This window comes from Halichoerus grypus, chromosome 9, assembly GCF_964656455.1.
Source record: "Halichoerus grypus chromosome 9, mHalGry1.hap1.1, whole genome shotgun sequence".
NCBI classification, from domain to species: Eukaryota; Metazoa; Chordata; class Mammalia; order Carnivora; family Phocidae; genus Halichoerus; species Halichoerus grypus.
The window spans coordinates 22,250,680-22,269,074 of NC_135720.1; the positions used below are offsets into that span (position 1 = coordinate 22,250,680).

Sequence of the window (18,395 nt, forward strand, 5' to 3'; positions counted from 1 at the left end):
GAACTATCATGCACTGCGAGGCTTAAACAACAAACACTTATTTCTCACAGTTCTAGAGTATGGAAGTCCAAGATCAAGGCGCCAGTAGATTTATGTGTCTGTGGAGGACCCAGTTTCTGGTTCATAGCCAGGCTTCTTCTTATGGGGCCTCATGAGGCAGAGAGTGAGAGAGCTCTCTGGGGTCTCTTTTATAAGGGCACTAATCCCATTCATGGGGGCTCCACTCTCATAACCTTATCATCCCCCAAGGGTTCCACCTCTTACTACCATAGCCTTTTGGGCTAGATTTCAAAATATGAATTTGGGGGGAACACAAACATATAGTCTATGGCAGTGACAGATGGATTCACTCTAACAACAAAACTGACTGAGGACCTACACTGTTCCAGGCACCGTGGGAGGCAAAGGCAAAATGCAATGACTCCTAGACCCTGCCCTCAAAGAGCCTGAGTCAGCAAGAGAGAGAGGCAGGCCCATGGACAATGGCCATTCAGGGAGAGAAGCTTCCTGGGGAAATAGATCCTGGCACATAGGGAAAACACCCAGGACGGTCTCATGACTTGCGCTGAATGCTGAGGAGCTAGCTGGAAGTACTTTGGGGGTGAAGAACTGGGAGCAAGGGCATTCCAATATGAGGGAGCAGCGTGTGCAAAGACATGAAGAGAAGAGTGGCCCATATAGCCTGGCTGAGCACACACAGGGTGTGCCAGGGGGCACAAGAGGTCATCCAGAGAGGCGGGCACAGATCGTCCCCAAAACAGAAGGGACCTTTGCACAAAAGGTGTGGAGTTTCCCCTGGACAGTGATTAGGAGGCACTGAGGGGTACCACTTAGGAGAGGGGCATGATCAATCTGTGTTTCATAAACAGCACTCTGGTCATGGTGAGAACAGATTGGGGTGGAGTGGGAGGTAGGAAGAGAGCAGGAGTCTTCCATTTACCCCTTGTCACATGTTTTGCAATGATGTTTGAATACGATCTTGTATTGTTGTAGGAGATCCATTCACCCAATGGCTACTTAAGTAAAGCAACAGAATGCATAAAAATAATCTAATCTTCTCAGTCATTCTGTGAAGCCCCATCTTACGCAGGAGATCACTGAGGCTCAGGAAAGTGAAGTAGCTTGCCTACAATCTCATAGCTAGTAAGGGGCACAGTGGGGCTTGCACTAAAGTTTTCTGATCCCAAGTCCAGTGCTCTTTTTAACTGCATGTTGAGAGCAACAAGCATTCCAGACTCAACCTGTCACCCCTAAATCCAGTCCAGGCAGTACTATTTGCATATCTTGGCAGTAACATATCTTAGTGGCTTTAAATGTAGGAAAACACAGAGGCATTTCCCTTCAGTCACTTTATGAGGCAAAATATCAAGAGTATTTTATTAGGTTTTGGCAAATACTCTTAATAGGAAAAATCAACCATATATTTTATTATTCTTTTGTTCAGTGCTGTGGCAATTATTCAAACACTCACCAAAGATCTATGTTTCTCTATGATTCCAACTTTCTATTTGATTATAGTCCATCTTTCATCTTTTATGTGGGGAGTAGTAAGAATTCTCAAAATAGACTTGTTTAAAGTCTCAAATCAACTAAATTAAGTAATATTTTTTAATTGCTCTTAGATTTTTGTCTTCTCAGAAAGAACTTTCCAGATACCCCTTCTCTTCCCATGATCTCCATGTTTGAGTTAGAGGCTGCCCCTCATTTATCATGCTATCCTATGCTCTGTGGAAACACTTAACAACCTGCACTGTGATTGTTAGTTTCCTCGTCTTTTTCTCCACTAGGCAGTAGACCCTTAAAATCAGCAACACGATACGTATTTATTTTCATATCTCCAGGCACGCTAACCAGCATTTAATAGCCCACCACAACTGTTTGTAGATTAATTAATAAAAGGGACCAACAATATAACTAAACACACACAATTATGTTTAAAATGAGACTGTGATAGAATATTTAACACATTTAAAAAAAAATCTACCTTAGCTGTAATTTTACTGCAAAAAAGCAAAAGCTCTAGGAAGAGCTTCAGGGGTGTAGAATCCAGTGGGGCTATTTAAGGCTCCATTTTGACATTTGTTAAGACTTAGGATCACGATGCTTTTTAAGAAGTTGATCCAGAGATGGCTGCTTCGTGCTTCCGTTTCTTCCTCTCCATCACATCCCACGCAAAGCATAGGCTCTACAGAGTAAGTCTGCCTTTCTTGGTTTCAAAGCAGAAAGTCTTTCTGCTTTGCTGAGCTGCTGTCTTATGAGAACAGATGTATGCTGGGCAGGCAGGCCTTTAAAATTCACTTTAATTTCTATTGTCTGACTGTTCTCCATGCTGCCACCTCACCGTCGGGAGCTTCTAAGTTTTGGTCCAAATGGGAGCTAAACTCGGACCCTCCTGTCTCAGGACTACCCACTCAAAGCTCTTTCACATTCATACATCTCACCTTTTCTCCTCAAGAGTGCAGCACCTTATGGTCCCAGGTTTACATTTTATGACTCAGTCCTAAGGCCTGAAGAGGTGTCACTATAAAGTAATGAGACATTTTCCCAGCAGATCAAAAGTCATAATCTGATCGGTCTTTTCCTCAGAACGGCCACCTTTCAGAATTGCCTTAGGCCCTGCTCATATCCATGCTCTCGACATATCCATGCTCTCGACGCATCTCGAGTCTAGAGCTCTAGATGGTTTAAAATTTCCACACTGACCTTTCTTTTCTACCTTGTGGGGCAGAGTGAGGGGCAAAACTCAAATCAAACTTTGTGCAAGACAAGGGGGAGCTGAGGGCCGATCATCTTCCTTCCTGTACACGCTCCTTCCCATCCTGAGGCAGCCGGCCTTAGAGGGGTGTGTGTGGGAATCTAAGAAATATAACTGCTGAGCTCCAAAGACTGCCATGTCACTGACAAGATGGAGACGAGAATGGGTTGGGAGCATTAAGCAAAGTCCTTGGTCTTCAAGGAGAGGCGGAATTTGAATTATTGGTGGCTTACCACTGCTTCTTAATCCAGGCCGATTTTGCTCTCCAGGGGACATCCAGCAATGTCTGGAGGCATTTTTGACTGTCACACTTTGGGGCGGGGAAGGGTTATTAGTAGTGAGAGGAGGCCAGCAGTGTTACTAAACATCCTACAATGCACCCCTTTCCCCACAACAAAGAATTATCTGGCCCAAATATTCAAGACTGCTGAGGCTGAGAGATGCTGGGCTAGATAAAGGACATTCAGAGCAGAAAGGAAAAAAATTGTAGAAATTAACTTATTGTTGGAATTAAAAAAAATCATTCAGATGACATGTCATCAACCTCCCCTCAGCTAATGCTTGCATATGAGACACTTATGCAGACATTTTCACATATAAATATTCTTTTGCTCTTGGCACAGAATGTAAGTAGGAGACCTGTAATGTGGCTGGCCCCTGGTGCTCCCCAAGGAGTTAGTCCACCCAGGTATTTATTCACTTTCTCAGACTCCTATGCTCTGTGTCTCCTTCAGGGCACCAGTCACCATAGACATTTGGCCCATTCTTATTTGCGATATGCCTCTTCTACAAGAATGTAAGCCTCAGGAGGGACTGGGTCTATTGAACATCCTATCTATTCCAGGACCCAGCCCAGGGTCTGGTGTACGGAGGGGGAGAAGGGCAGCTAAGAAAGTGGACGTTGGTGTCAAACTGTCCGAGCTTAAATCCACACTTCACCACTAACTCACGGTGCAACCTCAGGCAAGTCACTTAACTTTTGCAAAGACTCAGTTTCCTCATCTATAAAAATGGGGATGCGTGGCACCTGCCTCATGGTAGCATTAAATAAACTAATATGTGCAAAGTGCTTAATGAATATTTGATGGTGAATGAAGCACCAAAAAACAAACAAAGATAGGGTTAAACATCTGCCTGCAAACCAGCAGTGCAGAAAATGAGCAACAAAGAGAAACACATAAAACACCAGGATTTAACTTTGTGGGAGTTTCTAAATGTAATATTTTTCTTCTTTGTGATGTAACAAATGTGGAAAGCTGTTTGTTAATATTTACAGGCAAAACAAGTGAAAGCCTTAACAGGATATACATTGTCGCCATATTGATTTTACTTCACAATAAATGTTCTACTCAGTTTCTCTGTTAGGTCCAGTTTTCTCCCTATCTTTATTGCTATAGGTTAATTTCATTTTTTTATTGTCTCCTGATAAAAACTAATTTACAGCACTACGGTAAGTCAATCTAAAAAAGGAATCTAGCAGTTTTCTGTGGTTGAACACCACTGGGCTTCTTCCTGTATAAAAGTTACTTCTTTCTGCAGTCTTACATTCTTCTGTATCATAGGGCTCTTTCAAGCACACAGAAGGTTCAAATCTTAATTGTACTGAAATTGATATTTTCTGAAACTTTCCTGTGCTCTTTAGATCTACTCTCCCTGTGGGTCTCTGATCCTTTACTACCCTTCATTGTCTCGTGGTGATTTCCTATGTATATATCTTGCAGAAGCTCCCGAGAGAAGCTTGATTTCTAATCACTCATTCATGTATACGATTATTCACTTTACACTCAGGAAGCACTTACTGAGCACCTGTGTATTCCAAACTCTGTTCCCAGCTCCCAGAATGAGCAGTGAACACACAGGCGGGGTCTTGCCGTCCTGGAGGGGCATTCTCGAGTGCAAAGGGAAACCATAAGAAAATAAAGAAGAAATGAACAAGGTAATTTCTGACATGGTACGAAGGAAATCAACAGCATGGTTGCATTGGTTTTCTATGGCTGCTGTAACAAACTACCACAAACTTGGTGACTTAAGACAACACAAAATCTTTGTTATAGTTTCTGGAGGTCAGAAGTCTGACACAGGTCTCACTGGGCTACAGTCCTTCTGAGTACTCTAAAGAAGAATCCATTTTCTTGCCTTTTCCAGTATCTAGAGGAGACCATATTCCTTGGCTAGTGGTCCTTTCTTCTGTCTTCAGAGCCAGCAATAGCCTGTTGAGTCTTTCTTCCACCTTATCGGTCAGACATTGACTCTTTTGCCTCCCTCTTCCACACTTAGAGGACCTTGGGATCACACTGGGTCCACATGGATACACCTGGATAATCTCCTTACCTTAAGGTCAGCTTATTCTTGATGTGTATTCCAGCTACAATCTTAACCACACCCCTCCACTGTGTAACATAACATATTCATACGTTTCAGGGATTAGGGCATGGACTTCTCTGGGAGCCATCAGTCTGCCTACCACAATGATATAAGAGGGACCATAATTTTAGTATCCTGGTCGCTATCTACATAGAATAGATGTTTCATCAATTCAATACTTAGGAAATAGATCAGAACTATAACATTTGCTTCCTGTTAAATTGTCACAGTGAGAGCTGTTTCCTTTACTGCAAAATCAGTGAAGGGTGGAGTGGTTTCAGCCAACCTTCCAGGTAAACACAAAGTTATCCCAATGCAGGGAGAGGCTCAGGGCCCATGCCATGTGAGGCTCTGGGGGAAAAGCTCCCTCTGCATTTCACCGGATTCTCCTCTGGGGCTGGCCCCTGTCGGATCACTAGTGCAGGACCCTGGTGGTGATCTTTCCTCCCTTCCTCATAGCAGCCCCTCTTCCTGTGGCTTGTGGAGGGCTCCACCACCTTGATCTCTCTTGAATTATAAAATGGAGGATTTTTAAAGGATCCTCGGATGAGGAAACTGAATTTTAGACTAGCTGGGGGAAATATCTGAAATGGTTGAGAAAGGCTTCTGGTTGGTGAGTGTGAGATTAAAGAGTTTTATGGGGTTGCTTTTAAGCAGTATGAATACGGAGGGTTTAATTTTTAATTTCTGCAGTGTTGCTCGATTTTATGATGCCGCTATTTTGCTGGAGAGATCCGAAGCACGTTGTTCTTCCGCCTCACTAAATTACAGCCTTCGGTTCCTCAAAATGTCTCCTAAGAATTAAGCCTTGACAGTCTAACGAGACCTTGCATCACTGACCCTTCCTGCCCCCCGATTATATAACACAGTTGGCTGTTTATGTGTCACTTTGCTTCTTTTGTTTGTAGCCCAACTATTCTACTCTGGGTTCACGGCTGTGTTCTCCATGCAACTGAAAGCTCTCAGCAGGAAGGGAGGAAGTGGCCCATTGCTCTTATTTTGCTCGTATTTCTGCACAATGGCTACAAAGTTCTGTGGCCAGAAGTTGCCGAATTTGATTATCTTAATAAAGGATGTTGCCTGAAAATGCTGCAGAAAAATATTAATTTTATTTCCTAGCTAGCTTTTACCTGCACAACCAAACATAGGCCGTCTCCACCAGAAAGGTTTGGGAATTAGATTTTCAGAAAAAATTGCTAACGCCAAACCACATTTGAACACTTGAGAAGGCCAACCCTACTCATATGAAGATAAAAACCTGGCAGTGCATTCCTTAGCATGCTCTCTCCAGATGTCATTCTCATCTCACTTTGTACGGAATTAGATCTAATTAGAAATTACCATTCACACAGACATTTTTATTTCTTTGTAGAAGGGCCACTGAAATCTTTGACCTAGATGGTAAAGCAAATCTAAAATATCCTAAATTAAAGACATGCCTCTACCAATTGCAATTCTAAGAGGGAAAAATCTAGGCAGAATAAAAATGTTACGTCTATGCTTCACAAAATGAGCTGTGAAAAACTGGAAATTTATCTTGTTTCCTCTATTTTTTCCTTGAACCCACCCTAAGGATTAAATATCAGTACAATCTCATTTATTTTATATTGTACTCCCTTTTGGAATTGAGAACAGGGAAGAACACACCTTCTATGGCTCAGAAGGTGAGCTGTCTGAGCTTTCATTCTGCTATAGAAGCACAAAGAACTGGTCATACCTCAGTTCCATAGCTGATGATATGGTGTTTATTTATTTTCTTTCTTTCTTTTTTTAAATTTAAATTCAATTAGCCATCATATAGTACAACATTAGTTTCAGATGTGGTGTTCAATAATGTATCTGTTGTGTATAACACCCAGTGCTAACACAGATTGGAAGGGGTGTGTGTGTGTGTGTGTGTGTGTGTGTTGTAATGGTTACAGGAAATCTAAATTGAAACTTTGCTACATGTAGCTATAATGTTCACTTAGATAATTGCTCTTTTTGTAAACATAGTTTCTTACAAAATCCTAGCTTGCTGCTATGGAAGCAATGACATTAACAGAAATAACAGTGGTGCCACAAATCTTCAGGGATTTTTTTTTTTAATGGAAAGGAAAATTCTAAAACTAAAAATATACTTTTTATTTGCAACTATGGGAATACAAACACCAGAAAAACACAAGAGGACTGTATAATTGGGACATGGGAGGTATGCTATCTGGCAGTTTTAGGGAAAGGACAGTCATGGGATGGAATCTAAGCCTTAGGTCATTACAACTTGGTCAAAAGAGAAAAAAAAATCTGCATTTACAAAAGAGATGATATCTGGGAGGGAGAGACAGCTTCCTCAGCTGGTTCCTCCACACACCCTTTGCATTACTTTTATGGAGTAAGGGGTGCTCACCCTAATGGCTCCTGAGTTTATATTACTTATGACATCATGAACCTATGTCCCCTGACATACAGTTTTTAAACACAACTATCTACTGCAGAGATACTATCCCCTACTTTAACTGTTAATCTTAATTGATATTTATTTATTTTACAGAATCCATGAAAAAAAAGTCCAGATCTAAAAGTGTTGACATATAAAAGAAATACCTTCTTTATCTCAACTGTGAACATCAACACCAGTTGGATTTGAAGGCATATTATTAGGATCAGTGGTCTAGCTCATTTAAATTGGCCTCTATTAGCACTATTAGCAAAGACCATGACATGGTTTTCTGCATGCTCGAACTTAATGATCTTTTGATTAAAGCTGTAAATTATGTCTATCAAAATGTTGATTCATAAAACTTGGTTACAGAAAAGTTTTCTTTCCATTAAGAAGCACTGTCTTTTTTTTTTTTTTTTGCTTTTATATCTTTTGCTTTCTTGTGGATCTTAGAAGTTTTAAGGGGTTATAAGGAGAAATGTGGCTTTCTGTATTTTAAATCCACTGTAAGGCTAAAGTAAGTTTACACTAAAAGAGCAAAAAAAAAAAAAAAAAGAAAAATTGCCCATGTTTCTCTTATCAAGTAGATATTTGAAAACAACAATACCCGTGGAAATTGAAGAAGAGGAGAAGGGGATTTATGCCCTCTGGTAGCAGGCTACAGTAGCATCTTCATTTCCAAAGTTGAATATATTCTATCAAGAATGTTCTTATTCCATTAAATTTTACACCAGTTAATTGATTTAGCAAAATATGCTTCCAGATATTTGTCATAGGGAAAATATGACAGTTAAAGATTGAAAACTACCTTGAGAAAGAAAAAAAATTAGTTGTTGCTTAAAATAGGTCCAGAATGACCCCGTGCCAGAGTTATGTCAGTGCTGCCCTGAAGAAAAGTTATCCACTCGCTATTTACAATGGACGGTGAAGAATTCAATTTTAATTTTTGCAGCTTGAGCTATGTCACACATGGGGCTCTGTCAGCTTGCATTGAAGTTTGGATCTGACAACACACGATGTGAACACTGGAGCCAGCAGAAACTTAAAAGTAAAAAGAGAGGTTGTGGAACAACGCAGTCAGATATCTGGGTCATTGAAAAGATTCAATAAATGAATAGATATAGACAATGACTAATGGTTTAGAGGAATGAAATTAGAGAACAATTACAGGGTATTTCCATTGGCAAGTTTATCAAACGTTGATTCCTCAAGTACTTTTGCTATCCATAAATTCTCATGGTCAATGCTTTTTTTTTTTTTTGCCCTGGAATCTGTAGTTTATTAAACTTAATTTGGGGAATTCTTTGCTGCTGGATGAAAGAACGCATGCATGCCCTGGGGTGTTATAACTGCACATTAATGCAACATTACATTAATCAATGGCACCACAGACATATACTATTTTAAAAAGAAAACAACTGCAAAATCCACATGTGTGTTGTCTGGGCAAGTGAGAGTCTGATTTGGCAAAACGTCACATTCCAAATTCAGCCATCCTGAAATAAATCCAATTTGTACACTCTACATCAACAACAGAAAACACTGATTGAGCAAAGGTAAGGTATTTATGCCTCCATCATTTATCACCAGAATATATAATACAAAAAGAATGAGACATGATGCCAAAGAGAAACATTCCTTTAAAATTAATTAGCAAGCTTCTAAAGATACTTATCAAAAGGATACAGACAGGCGGACCTGCATTGATCAGCCCAATCCAACAGCACTGTGCATACAACAGGAGCCAAGCCACAAGCATGACAGCTTTGAATACTTGCCTGAATGTCACCCTCATGTGGCTCTGTGTCTTTATCCAGAAGAGGCTTGGAAGAGATTATCTGGATAATTTGTAGAAAGCGGATTTCATGTTTTGCTACTCAAGCCTCGGTGCATGGCTGGTCTGCTCAGTCCTTTAAGCGTCGGCTGGGAACGAAGCCACAGATGGGCTCATTTTCCAGGGAGACCAATTTACCTGCCCCATAGCCCTAGACTTCACTAGTACACTGCTGAATGGGGGTACATAAAAATCACTGAAAATATGAGCCAAAAATCTTGCAGTGACTTCAGACTGAAGTCTGTGAGAGGCATGACTCTGGAGAAACCTGTGAAGAGACATTATTGGAATGAGGAAACAACCCAGAGGTAAAATATATGGGCAGGGGGTGGCTAGCCTAATTTCCATTACATGAAACTCCCCTTCCACTAGATTGCCTTGGATTACTTGAACTCTCTGAAAATAACTCCTTCCACTTTCTCTTGTTTTCATCTCAGAGTCTGTCTCCTCTCTCTGGAACCCTTTCTCTTTGTTCTTATCTCCACGGCAGACATGTTTCTCCTCCATTCTAAGGATAATCCTTCACCTTTGCTCTCAACTTGGACTCCCGGCATTGTTCAGAATCTTGTTCCATCAATTGTTTCTGTGGGAGACTAAAGATGGCTATAAATTCTTTGTTGTTCCTCTTGTTGAGAGGTGGCAGCAAGCTCCTTTCCCCTTGAATCTGACCTTGCCTTATTGACTTGATTGACTAATAGGATGCAGAGGAAGTAATGCTCTGGGCTTTTGGGGTTAGGACTGAAGAATCCTTGCAACTTTGCCTGGACCTCCTAGAACACTTCTCTGGGAGCCTCATGTGGCCACATAAGAAGTCGGACTAACCTGAGAGACTGGCGAGGCCATATGTAGGTGCTCTGGTCAACAGCCGCAGCAGAACACAACTGTCCAGCCATCCCCATCAAGGCTCAAGACATGCTGGTGAAGAACACTGAGCAAGAGAGCACTTCACTTCACTGGGTAAAGACCATTCTGTTGATACCATGTGGAATAGAAAAATCACCCAGTACAGTTGTTGTTGAAAGTCACCAAGTTTGGGATAGTATGTTATGCAGCAATCAACGCTGGAACAGAACTCACTCTCTTTTAGTTTTTCCTTTTTCATCAGTTCTTCACCTTCTACCTACAAATCTGCTCAGTTCTTCCCAGTGTCAGAATCTTCCCTTGACCCCACCATATAATACAATAAAGCTCTGCTCTCCTCAATGGTAACCATCTTCAAAAGACTAGTCTATACCACTGCTTCTGTGTCCTCATTTCCCACTCTAAACACACAGCAATCTGGTGTTCACAATCTCCATTCTAAAATGGCAGGATTTCAATGTTGGAAGGGACCTTAAAGGCCGCGTCATCCAGCCATATGTTCTCTCCTGAATTCCCCTCCATAAGGTCCCTTCTTAGTAGTAGGCGTCTTGATGATGCTCTAACAACTCAAGGAATGTAGCACTTGGTGCCACCCAAGGATGCTCATTCTATCTTTGGATATCTGAGATGATAAGGAAGTTCTCTCTGATTCTGCACAGAATTCTGTCTCTGTGAAGCCTCTATCCATTGGTTCTAGTTTTCTTGCTCCTAATTTTGTAGAAAAAGCCTAACCTCTCCAATTTGGAGACACTTAAAATCATCCAGGTAAGACATAGATGAGGTGGTGGCAGTGGATGGAGAGAAGAGAATGTATCTTATGTTTATTCCAAAGACATTTTAGTGTCATAGTCACCTTTTATCTTTCTACAGTGTCATTTAACTTAAGTCTTGAGCTGCCATTCTCTTTAGTTGTGGGAAATGTGGAGACCATAGGGACAGCATGATACAGCATAAATGATGGTTTAGGTGATGGCCCGTGAGGTCAGACTGCCGGGCTAGAATCCTGGCTGGAGTACTCTCTGGCTAAGTGACCTTCAGTAGCTTAGCTACTAAAACTACAGCCACTTCCAGGGAAACTCGGTTCAGTTCAGTTATTTCATAGTCAAATTCAGAACTCCAACACTCAAATTAGGATTCTGCCCTTCCTTCTCTTTTTCCTATGGTAGGATCTAAATTCTAAGAAGACCCGTATGTGTCATGGCATCAGGAAGGAGACATCCAGTCTGTTAGCCCCCATTCCTGCTGATTTTTGCTGGGGATGTTGGCCCATGCTGCTTTTGCCACTGATATTGCTTCTGTTTCCACAGCCTCCAGCACATGGAATCCACATCACATCTGCTGATGGCGTCCCTTCTGCAGGACACCAAGGCCTTTGGGAATCCCTCCCAGGGCAGCCTCTGGGGACACAGGGAATTTTAAGATATTTTCCATGTAGCCTGAACATCTCAACCAGCCGCTGCTGCTTTTCCACTCCACCATCATGCTGCTGCAAGATTTCCCTATTAGGTGTGGCCTCTTCTGGAATGACGACTGGACGCAAACCCAGGTCCTTTGGGATTTCCCCAAATGTTTCTGGGGTTTCCGTTCTCTCTCGTCTCCAGAGGCACCAGGGTATGGCATACCTTCTCAGGGTACTTCAGCATCTCGACTGCAGATCCTTTTCCTACCAACAGCTAACATGTCATCTCCTGTGGAACAAAAAGAGGCTTCTCCAACCTCACCCTTCATTCTCCTCAACTCTACTAAGTTGTCAGGCTTTGTCTTTTGATGGGAGAAGCAAACTTCAAAGGCATTTTTTCAAGTTTGTCTTTTTTAAAAATTCTGTCTTGTAATTAACCAAGCAAAACAGTAGAAAATCAAAACCAACCCTGGCTCCCAACTCTCCGTTATGAATCACATGACCCAACTGTAGAAGTCAGTAGCCAAGAATTTGCTTCTTTTTTTTCTGCAATTAGCTCATCCCTGAAGCTAAAAGCCTCAGAGATATGAGGTAAAAGAGAATTACCAAGAAGGAGAAAACATGGGTTAGAATTTTAAAAGTCAGTCCCATTATAACTACACTTGATTTGGTAGTGCTTACTTTATTCCTGAATGCTGTTATTAAATTAAATTTACATCTTACGTCGATGGCACAATAGAAATGAGGGGGTAAAGTAATGCAGAGGTAGTTTCTGTTCAACTTGGTATAGGGGGTGGTGGAGAGGGTATACAGCCAGAACTGAATAACCTGAATTTAAATCCTAGGTGTCTTTGGGCAAGTTGCTAACTTCCTACACCTCAGTCCCTACATCTGTTAAATACTAATAGTAATAACAATGAACTCATATGAGGATCACACGAATTCACTCATGGAGAGCATTAGGACAATGGCACAAATTAGAAAACAAGTGACATTAGTTATTATTCCGTGTGGGATGTGGAGAGAGGTATAGAGGTAAGGACAACTCTACTAATCAGATTTACAACTAACTTGCTAGTTCCTGAGGTGGAACTAGAAGCATGTTCTCCTTCCTCCAAATCATTACGCCCATCCACTGGGAACCTAGACTCAAAAGACATGGATAAAGTGCCCACCCCCGCCAGGGATGGAAAGTGTCCCCAGGTCCTCACCAAAGAGGAGAAGTAGGGTTACTGTTTTTCATCACTCCAGGCAGAGTAGAGGGTGGTGGAGAGGTCCACTGCCTGTGGATTTCTAATCTGATTGACAGAAAAGCAGCATCTGCATCTCTTAGATGAATTGTGGGGTCCCCTCTACTTACAGAGCCCCTGGGCTACTCCTGACTGTAACTGACCCACAAAATCCTTTACAATATATAGCTTAAAGTCAATCACAAGTTTAAATTTACAGCCAGCACTGGTGCTTAAATCAAACTGCTGTGTTGCAATAGAGTTACGTGGGAAAGCTTTATTTTTATGGCTTACACACTTCAGCTACTTTAGGAAACAGTCTAGGGATCAAAGGACATCTCATAACGAAGCAATATTTGCTTGGCCTTCCTAGTGGAACAGTCCTGTGGACCTTTTGTAAATAAAATGATTCACTTTATGGGCTGGAGTAGCAAGGTGGACGGTAGTGACATTTACTGAAATGGAGAACAGGGAGGGAGGTGGGAGTAGTCCAAATTGCAGTTTTGGATGTGTTACCTACAAAGTACCTATGAGAAATCTGAGTGGAGGTATTAGGTAGGTCCAGAACTCAAATGAGATATAAATATGGGAGTTCTGTTGACCTTTGTTGGGTGAAATCATAGAACAGGAAAAACGTCTCCAGGAGAGATTATAGGAGCTTTGGCCCCAAGACACCACAATATGTAAACGTTTAGGAGAGGAGGAACCCACAAAGAAAATGAGAAGCAGCCAGGAGAAAACCAGAGGCCAAGAAGAGAGAGTTCCAAGGAAGAGGAAGTGGCTAGTTAGGTAAAATACCGCTCAGAGAGTCAAGGGAAGTGAGGAGGAAAACGTGTCCATAGAATCGGTCAACATGGAGGTGATTGTGAACCCTCCATGTTGAACTGAGAGCAGGCTCAGTGGAGTGGTTAAGCAGGATTCTGGTTCAGAGTGGGTTACAGAGTGAACAGGAGTCAGGCAGTGGAGACAATCTGTGTAGATAACTCTGTGGAGAAGCTTAGGCTGAAGGAAGAGGAGAGAGAAAGAGATACGTAAGCTCTGTGAGAGGAGTACCGAGAATTCAGTAGACAGAGAGGGACAAGGATACAGAGGGTGTCACATGAGGGATTCACGTTGTCTTGAACATCACCTGAAATCACTCTGTTGTTGTCAGAATCCTCTACTCTCATAAAACTGGCCTTAAAAAAAGTCTTTATTCTCTTCAGTAGTGAATTCATCACCTATTTACAGCTTCAACTAGCAATCTATGCAGCTGACTACCCACACTAAGCCCTCTGTGCTCCAACACTTTATCTGATGATGGGTAGCTCACGTGGAGTCTCACAGTGTCCCCAAAACAACATGTCCCTATAAAGAGTAGAAATTTTCTCATCTAGGTCCTCTTTGCTCCCCTATTTCCTTTAATGGGACATCCAGATACTCACACATAAACCATATTTTCCTTTTCTGTCATCAGGAAACCATCTCATATTCTCTGGCTCAGAGCCTTCCTCTTGGTGGTCCCCCTGCCCAGACCACTTTCTCCGCCACTTCAATCTGTTAAAAACCTACCCATCCTTTAAAGCTTATGACATGTGATCCAGGAAACTCTGCTGATCCTTCCAACTTGATGGGATCTCCTAACAGTTAAGCCTTCATGTGCACTTCTCTTCAGTTAGATTTATTTGAGAGGTTGTCTTATCTGCCTGATTAGACTTTAAACTTACTCATTTTTGCATCCCTTGCATCACTAGATACAACAGGCACTCACCAACTTTTGTTTAACTGGCTCGAAAACAAATTAATAAATTCTTTAGATGAAATGAGTTTTTTCCAGTTGTATGCATGCAGAATAAATAATACACTGGAAACTTAAGAATGCACTCAACTGGAGTACAGAAATGAGCTCATATGAACATCAGGGCACGGCCAAAAATTGCTTTTCTTTCCTGGAACAAGTACTTATTTAACTTTTTATTATGGTATGGAATATTTCAAATATACATAAAAGTAGAAAGAAGAGCATAATGAACCCCCATGAACCTATGATCCAGTTGCAACAACTCACAATATTTTCCCAATCTAATTTTGTCTGTTCATCAACCCCCTCCCATTTTTTTCCTGGAGTATTTTAAAGCAAACTCCAGACATTGTATCATTTCACTTATATATACCTCAGTAAATATCTCTACCAGATGAGGTTTTGTTTTATAATTTAACCACATGTCAAACCTAATGAAATTAATGCTAATTACTTAATATGATTTAATATCTAGGTTTTGTTCATATGTCCTCAATTTGTTGCAATCATTTTATTCAGAGAATGCTTAATTTAATACTTATTGCCCATTTTAAGGCAATTTAGTGCTGGACATTAACTCTTGATTCTTTTAGCACATGTGCTGGAAGAGGTTAAGGAAAAAGGAGATATTCAATTTTTGAATTACTTAATAATTTCCTTGATTCATATCCTTCGCTCTTCAGCTACTGCTGTTTTGGATCTTTCTCATTATCATGTTTATCAAAAAATGGGAAGGAAAAGAAAATGTGGCGGAGGCTACTATTTGTTTGTCCCCCAGTATCTTTTGTCCCCTTTCTCTAGAAGAATAGAAGTATCGCACAAGGCTAAACATTTCCTAGACTCTCTTGCAGTTAAGACAGCCACAAGACCATGCAACTTTTTTAGCAAAAGTGATGTGTGCAATTTCTGGGTCATGCCTTTAACTGGAAAGATGTGTGCTGTCTCCTCTCTGATACACCCTTCTTAATGGCTTAAATGCAGATGTAGTGTGGTAAGCCATCTGCCACCAAGCAGATGATGAACAACCCTAGAGGATACAGAAGCAACCAGATGAAAGAGCCTGGGGCCCTAGTTGACCTCATCGGGAAGAATTGGCCCTGCCAACGTGCAGACCATCAGTTTTAAACTACTGTTATTTTGGTATCAGTTACAATAGCTGTCCTGATATCTTAATTAAGTTAGAAGGTAAAACTCAACAATGTCAGTATTATAAATCAAATGGAAGTTTTCTAAAAATCTAATGAGAGTTTCTGTTCCTTACATAACAGTCAAATATTCTCTGCATATGTTTCCAATTATTACTAGCTATCATTCTGTCTGGGAGCATGATAATCAACTGACATTAGTTAACTGATTGTATACCACGACAAGCAGCAAAGTAGAAAGACTGGCTGGGTTTGGTTCCAGACAAATTTATCCTCCCTTGCTACTTCCTAGCTAAGAAGAAATTATTAAAACTATGTGACACCTCAAAGATCTGTAAAATGGGAATAACAGGGTTCCCTAGAAGATTAATTAGGGAAAATAAATAAGTTTGTGTATATCAGAGGAGTGAACACAGTACTTGGCACAGAGAGGTTTCCAGAAAAGGTGAATTTCATTTCCTTTGGTTCCCTGTGTACATAAGGCCTAAGGGTCTGATGATATTTTCCAATAATCTACTATTCTATAGCCATTCAGGTCTCCAATCCTTGTCCAAAACAGCAAAAATGAGTGGACACTGAGTAGGGGCCCTGAGATTCACAATGCCAGTCTCTTTTTAAAGGCTGTGAAAGAAACCGTAGAAAGCACTTATGGATGAAAACCTCCCAAGGATTATAGGCTGCTTAGAAAGAATGTTGATAAGCATTGTATTAGGGAAATACTAGCCAATATAGCACTCTACCCTCTCATCTCAGAGGGTTTGTCTCCTTTATGTAACAGCAGGGGTCTAGAGCATGAGGCTCTGCTCCATCCAGTTATTTAAGGGTCCAGATGGGCAGAGTCACCGACCAGCCTGATAACAAGGGATGGGAGGATTATGTGGGAGGTATTTACGGGCCAGGCCAGGAAGTGATTTCATAACTTCCGCTCACATTCCACTGTCCATGAGTCTTCTACTGAGACCTAACTGCAAGGGCTCCTGGCCAATATGGTTTGGTGAGTGCCCAGGAAGAAGAGAGATAAATGTGGGGATCAGCTAGCAGTATCTGTCATAAGCAGTTATCCTGAAGGAATTTACTGAACTGTTTTATTTAGCTTCCACTTGAGTATTGGGAGAATACACTTAAAACACTTGGCCAAACCCTCGATTAGCGGTGTCTCACAAAAATCCTTGTATGATACAAGAAATGAATTTAGGGAAGATAATTTTTTAAAGAATTGATCAGGCAAAAATCTCCTGAACACTTCAAACGGACTTCAGTAAATAATAATAATCACTCAAAAAAAATGGTTTTAATGGCAGAAAACCCAAATTATTTTAGTTAGAAAAAGACTCGAGCGTTGGATCCTTTTCTTCTAGGAAAAAACAAGCACTTTTGTTTAGCGAAGGATTTGAACTTCTAAGGGATTTTCAAGAGTCATTAACTTCACGTTGTCTTTTCCTAAACAATGGTGTCCTAGTTACTGGACCAACAGCACACAGGTGGCCCAGAAACCACACACGCGTTGGTCACAGCTACTGTGAGAGTCTCTCAGACACATGGCAAAACCTGCTAAGAGGCTGCAGACGATTATGTTTCATTATAATGATATTTCCAGAAATAAAGGGAATTACACATTAATAAAGCAATGGAACTATGTGGGTAACCATGACAACTGCTGCAAATTTAATAACATTTTATACTCCCCAAGAGTTTTTTTTCTTTTTTCTTTTCTTTTTTCTTTTCTTTTCTTTTTTTTTATTGCCAGACAGATGAGAGAAATTCTGAGAAAGAGCTGAGAAGCACTACGTCTCTCATCTGTACCCTCACAGTTCCAAAGATGTCACGGGCATGCTCAGCACACGCCCCTCCTGGTTCCCATATGTGTATTTATCTTGAAGGATGGGCGTCCTTCAAGATAAAAACACAAGATAAAGGTGGTTACAGTCTGGAGCCCACAGTCCAGTGTCTTTAAATGACATCTGGTCAGAGAACTGTTTCTCCAAGTCAAGTCCAATTTCGTTTGCTTTCCAAAGTACATTTCTCTTTTTGAATTCTCACCAAAGCAAATGTCTCTCATGCATATCTATAGAAATTTCTGAAGCTTCCTAAATATCTAAATAAAATTTTAGAACATTTTATTTTTTTAAAAGATTTTATTTTTAAGTAGTTTCTACACCCAATGTGGGGCTCGAACTCAGAACCCTAAGATCAAGAGTCACATGCCCTACCAGCTGAGCCTGCCAGGTGTCTCTTAGAACATTTTAAAGAAAGACATAATCTAAATTATGCAGGCTTCCAGTTAATTCAAATGAATCCAAACATCTTTTTGTTTTTGTTTTGCCTTTTTTGTGTTAACAAATGAGAAGTCACAAGTGGGAAGGATTATTTTAAAGTTTCTCTTCCTCCTCCCCCAATTCAAGGAATGCACAAACAACTAACTTCTTTTTACCATTTTTCTGCATATTCTCCTATGATCTGTCCTTATCATGTACAGATTAACATTCAGATCAATATAGAAAATGTATTCCGGATGACAGTACTGTAAGTGGCAGAAAGAAGACAAAAGGCCATTCCCGTGTAGCTGGAGAAGCTTTCTGTCCCTGCCAAGAGCAATGTCAGAAATAGCG

At 40.9% G+C, this 18,395-nt stretch overlaps 1 protein-coding gene across 11 annotated transcripts in view; it reads right to left on the bottom strand.

Moving 5' to 3' along the window:
• The window catches only part of AIG1 (androgen induced 1), a 241,706-nt gene that overhangs the window by 120,593 nt on the left and 102,718 nt on the right, over positions 1-18,395 (bottom strand). Inside the window, exons 4-5 of one of the 11 annotated variants that reach the window (XR_004921755.2) lie at positions 10,195-10,341; positions 9,085-9,640 (exon numbers count right to left, since the gene is read on the bottom strand). The exons of the other annotated variants lie outside the window; for them this stretch is intronic. The gene's annotated coding sequence lies outside the window, so the exon portion shown is untranslated. Of the gene's footprint in view, positions 1-9,084; positions 9,641-10,194; positions 10,342-18,395 lie in introns of those variants that run through there. 11 annotated transcript variants of the gene reach the window in all.